Source organism: Phoenix dactylifera, chromosome 17, assembly GCF_009389715.1.
Source record: "Phoenix dactylifera cultivar Barhee BC4 chromosome 17, palm_55x_up_171113_PBpolish2nd_filt_p, whole genome shotgun sequence".
Classification (NCBI taxonomy): domain Eukaryota; kingdom Viridiplantae; phylum Streptophyta; class Magnoliopsida; order Arecales; family Arecaceae; genus Phoenix; species Phoenix dactylifera.
Window position 1 is genome coordinate 5,860,395 of NC_052408.1, and position 6,012 is coordinate 5,866,406.

Sequence of the window (6,012 nt, forward strand, 5' to 3'; positions counted from 1 at the left end):
TTAAGTTCAAATGTATATTAACTCTAAAATCCATTTTTTTTGACAAACATGATTCAAAGCACCAACAACTCATTAAGTCAATGAAATTGATACAAGAGAGGGAGAGGTGAGGAAAATTAACTCTAAAGTCCTAGCTTGCCTCCTCCTCTTACTTTGCTGTCATGTTCTCAAATTCATGGCAACCAGTCTTTTTTAATCTATTATTTCTGCTCTTCTACTATCACTATTCTACGTGCTCCTTTCTATCAATTTCAGTACCTAGATGCTAGATTGGAGAGGAGTACTTTCACTCTCCAGACTCTCTAATGAAAACCTAATTTATTGATAATAGAACGATTGAAACCTTTCAAATCTTAATCAATGTTCTCTCTTTATCCTTATCCAACTTATTAAGTAAATCAAGCGACATGCTATCTACATCCAAGAAACTAATCTCCAATAAACTGGCAATGGAGATTCCTACATGATTTCACACCTTACTCTCCTTGGAAATAGCTAGACATTAGTTTTATAGTGAATAAGGGACAAGATGTTATTAAGAGGTTGAGGGACAAGATTATGTTTTTCTAATATGTTTCATAGTATCTTAAAAAGGCATGCATATGGATGCCCAATATGTTCATAGTTTTGGACAAAAATAACTTTTTATAATAAGAGTTAAGATGGAAATAATATTTTCCCTTTTCCTCTTTATTTGCTTCTTGTTATTCTATCTTCAAACTAGTTCTTTTTTTTTTTGGGTAGCAGTTTACACAACCTTGTAATAAATACAACCAACAGAACCTGAAAATAAGAAATCATGGAACTATGTAGGAATGGATGCATTGGAGTCCCAAATCATAGAGCTTGCATGGTTAGCAACATATGAAACCATCCAATCTATAGCGCTATTGGCCTCTTTATATCTTCAAAGTAATCCACTATTTTATTATTCGTTCCATTCTAAAGGACTTGCATTGGTAGATACTTATAGAACCTCTTCAAGATGGGTCACTCTTCCACTCTTTTTGATTTGTTGGTACAATAGTTTGGAAAAAGAGAATTAACATGCCTTGTATATAGAGTAGGATATGCAAATGTATTGTTAGAAGATCAAGTTTCTACACATCTAAAGATCCATGACTCATTTTGTTGTTTCAAGTCAAATTATCTCATTGTTGCATTTGATTACTTGAGTTTTTTGTGCAAATGTAATTTCTAATATGGTTACTAGTCCACATGAAGGAAGTTGATGAGACTAATAAGGGGATACAAGATTTATGTTGCGCTCTAAGATTACATAATTTATCCAACTTCTCATTTTTTTCATGTCTTTATTTTCAGTATATTCATACCTTTTGTCTGTTGGCATTGCATGCCCATTAAAATGTGAGGTCAAATTTGAATTCAAATTATTGGGTTTGCATCCCCTTTTTTAATGTTTATAATTTATTTAAAATTCTTGCTTTTTTAATTTTATTATTTGAGAATTGAAATTGTAATAATCAATATTCCACGTAGGCTACAAAATGAGAAATGGAAAAAAACTGAAAAAGTAAAGGATGAATAAATCCAACTAAGATATTTAGAAAACCATATAAAAATTTCAAGATGATAAATATGAAAATCTATTTCAGACACACATATAAAATCTAAAGGTGTTTGATTAAGAAAAAAAAGATATGGTCGTCAATTCTAGGAAAATATTTTTATTTTTTTGTAATACAAGAATAGGTTAGTTATTGTAAACATGACTAAGAATTGATTAATTTTATACTCAATAAAAATTATCTCATAATTTGTTTTATCCCTTTTTAAAATCTTAAGTATTGATTACATTTTCTAATTTTCTTTAAGTTATGAATGACAACACAATGTTGGAAATGCATGCATGTCATTTGCCACAATTTTTATGAACAAATTTAGGTAGCTAGAGGTCAAATTTATTGGTTATTAACATGACATGATAAAAAAAAGTTTGGTATTTGGTATGCTTCCCAATTAAGTTTATAATTTATTACAAATTATATTTTGATATATCGAGGCATGACATGCTGTGATGATGCATTAGATAATCAAATACTCCACCTAGCATTAATGGAGCTGCCCAATATTCAGACTAAATTCACAGGGATCACAGGACACAGGAGAGAGGAGCATAATTAAAACTCACCAACCAAATTCAAACCATCTCGGCAGCCAAGGATATTTAAACCAGAGACCAACCAAAATGGCAGCTGATCCCACTGTCCGGCTCTCCGTGAATCCATTAGAAAAAGAGAATCCAAGCCTCCCGTCTCTCATGTCCAATAAAATAGGCACTTCTTTCTCTTGTGTTGCATGTTGCAGGGGATTCTCTGAGATTTTTCTGTCATAATTAGATGTTTATAAGAACTAGGAGGAGCTTCCACCGTGACCAAGGGAGATGGTGGGGAAGTGCACATAGGAGATGAGCTGGTTGATGATGCCCACAATTAATTGATATATACCAAAGTCGAGCCGCTGACTACTGTTTCTCAACTTTGAAGGACATTTTTTTATCTCCATTTCTCTTTTCCTTCTTGCCATGATGAATCCATTCCAGAGCTAGTGGTGTCAAAATATCCTCAAACCATGGCATGAGAGGATGATGGATTAATTTATTCCAGAGCTGAATAAATTAATCCTCATATGCTTCAACTGATTGGGTCGTGCTAACTTGTGCGAATATGGGTTATGGCTCATCGAACCATGGAATACCATCTGCAAGATTAAGAACCACAATACAATTGGGAAGCTTTGGAAGATTTATCATGCTAGGATTCATCATCATGCGCATCCTGTTAATGTAATTAGTTCACTTGCATTCGACTTGTAATAGTGCCTTATTCCAGTTGTTGTTATCGAAAAAGAAACAAAAAAGAAAGGGAGAAAAGGGAAAGCAAACTTAATTCAACTAAGGAACAGTGATTTTGATGATGATCGCAAAAGAAATGTGAAGTATAACTTAGGCATAAGTCATCTTTTTCTTCTTTACTTGAAACTTTTCGTATCTAATGGTTGCAGATAACCGTCATAGTGACTCGTTAAGAAGGCATAATACATGCTTCTTCTTTTTTGAGATAATATGTAGTATATTGATCACCAAAGATATGATTGATGTGGTAAATCTAGAGTTTGTATTATAAAAGTCAAATGTTATATGTTATAGTACCATTGATCAATTCTAATGTTAGTATGTTACTATGCATATTATTAGCATTTGTATGGATGTGTATGAATTAAGTGGAGTGCCAGATGGATAAGATTCCATCAAATAGTAAAATATTATAATTTTCTTCTTTTGCCATTGTTTTAATGAAAGCAAATCTGCTGATGTGCAATGAGAATGGTGGAATCAATGGGGAGCAGTTAATGACCACTGTGGAACTGCTTAGAAGGTGGGGTACATTTAATGGCTGGGTTTGATGGTTGTCATTTACACTGTTCATCAATATTTTAAACAGAATATAAATAATGGTTGGTTGTGACCCCTTGACCCTGCAAATGGAGAAAAACTTGGAGTTACAATGTAGCTTGTCATTAGATAATTTTTTTGAAATGTCGATTATTTAGTTCATGCAATCCCTGCAAGAAGATAAACGGATACTTTTGACTGTATCAACTTATTGATATTTCTCTCTAGGATAATGAAATATTTTTGTATTGTCTTTTTGTTTATTTATCTCTCCATGACCTTATAATGCCCACATCTACGTCTTCCACCCCTGATGCAAAGCTCCAAAACCAAATCCAAAAACCTCACCTCCTGAATGGGAATCGGTTAAAACAATATTGCCTACCAATACTACATATAAAACAAACTCTAGGCAATCAATCTTCATTTACACTCTAGGAAATTCAGCATATGATTATGCATGAGCTAGAATAAAATAAATAGAGTATAAAAAATAGGGATGCAAATAGGTCGGATCGAATTAAGTCATTAGTGACTCAACTCAACTCGATTTTTTATTCGGATCCTAATTTTAGAATGAGACTCAATTCAATAAAAAATCGAATCAGATCGGGCTGAATCCATATATAATTCAGACTCAATTCAAAAAATTCGGACCTGATTCGGATCTGGGTAAGAAGTGCTACAAGATAACTTTCAAATAGCTACAATGCTTAAAAAATTCAAGTACAATCAAAACAAACACGCAAGCAACTGTTGTTGGCAAGACTTTATCTCTCTGCCCAAAGTATAGTGATATCCGCCAACCTTCGGTCCTTGCAACTGTTGCCTCCATGATTAGCCAGTCAGTCACAGCCAAATGGTCCTCTCTAGAAATGAAAATTAATCTTCATTTGTTAGTTCGGATAGGCAAAGTTAATAGGGCTAGAGACAAAATGTTGAACATGCAACTTATTTCCAAAGATATATGCAGCCTCAAAGAAGACAAACACATTAAGAGATGCGGTTAAAATGATAAAATTTCTCTTCTAAAACTAGGAGGTAGATATGTATATCATTGAAGGGAAAAGTCATTGTGCCCCTATTGTGCCCCTACAATCTGAGACGAGAGTCTCAAAATGGATAATACCCTACGACCTATGGGCTGAAGGCCTACAAACCCAAAATAGATAATCTAAATTTGAATCGAGTTAGATCCAGTCATTGGGTAAATGATCTAAAATTGATCCAAAAAATAACTGATCGGACTTGGTCGGATTGGTTCAGGTTGAGATTTAGTAAACTCAAACTGGAATCGAAAAATAGAACATGTCCAATTTGAGACTTTAACCCAGCTATCCTTAAAAACAAGTTGGATCGGATCTAATGGATTAGGTCGGATCGGGGATGAACTCGACCCATGTGCAGCCTTAGGTAAAAAATAGCCATGCAGGATAATGAATTGAAACTTCTCAAAATACAAAAATTTTGACAAGAAATCAATTTCTTAAAAACTATTTATAAAGATTATTTAAACATGGTATCTGATTCTCTTGAATCAATCACGTATAAGTATGCCGAGTGCTTGCAATGACTGTTATACAGCTTTCTTCGAGATCATGGATCATGCATTAGCCTGTTGTGGATTAATTAAGTTGGTCTTAATAAATTATGAGTATTGCTTTGCATATCCCTGGAATACGATCGGTGATTAATGAATACTGCATGGATAGGCTCTGGAGCACGTATGAATAATAACTGGCATTGAAGGATATCATCCACCATCGGTACTTGCATTTAAACTGACTATCGGCATTAAATAATCGGAGCGTCGCCGGTTCCCGGGGCCATATCATACTTTCCAAGGGAAAAAAGCAGAAGCTTTCACCGATAACGTTCGCGTCATTCTTTCCCATGCTTAAGACAAATAATAAATTTGTCCATATATAAATATTTTACACATAATAAATATCATGACCTATGACTCGTAAGCTGTAAATCGGGCAGTCAGCTTCTCACCAGTCTTTTTTAAATTAATGTGAGTGCATCACCACCAAATAAGTACCGAAGCTTCCGCAACAAAACTGTAATGATTGTAAGAACTTGTTTAGTCTCATATTAATTATTCACTAAATAAATTTTAAAAATTTATAAAAAATTAAAAAATTTAAATAATATTTTTTAGCAGCAATTTATTAGAGCTGATCATAAATCGATTGTGATGTTTATAATTAGATTTGAATGCATTTGAATTCTAACCTAACAAATAGTCAGATTTGAACAAAAAAAATATAAGAGAATCCGTGCGAGTATGTATTTAGGCCCACATTGATTATTCGTTAGATAAATCTTGAGTACTTATACATGACTAAAAAAAATTAAATAATATTTTTGGGCTGGTCATTTTGGGTGAGCCTAGTTTTGTTACAAAAATCTTGCACAAAGTTTGATCCATCAACATCAAAGAGCAAAAACCAGAGATATATTTTAGAAAGAAAAAAAAACAAAAGAGATATAGTATAATATTGGGCTCATGAAAAAGGTTGGTTGGACATTTGGATATAAAGGACCCAAGGGTGTGTTTGGGTGGTGACTTGGTTTCTTGTGGGAAGGGAGGG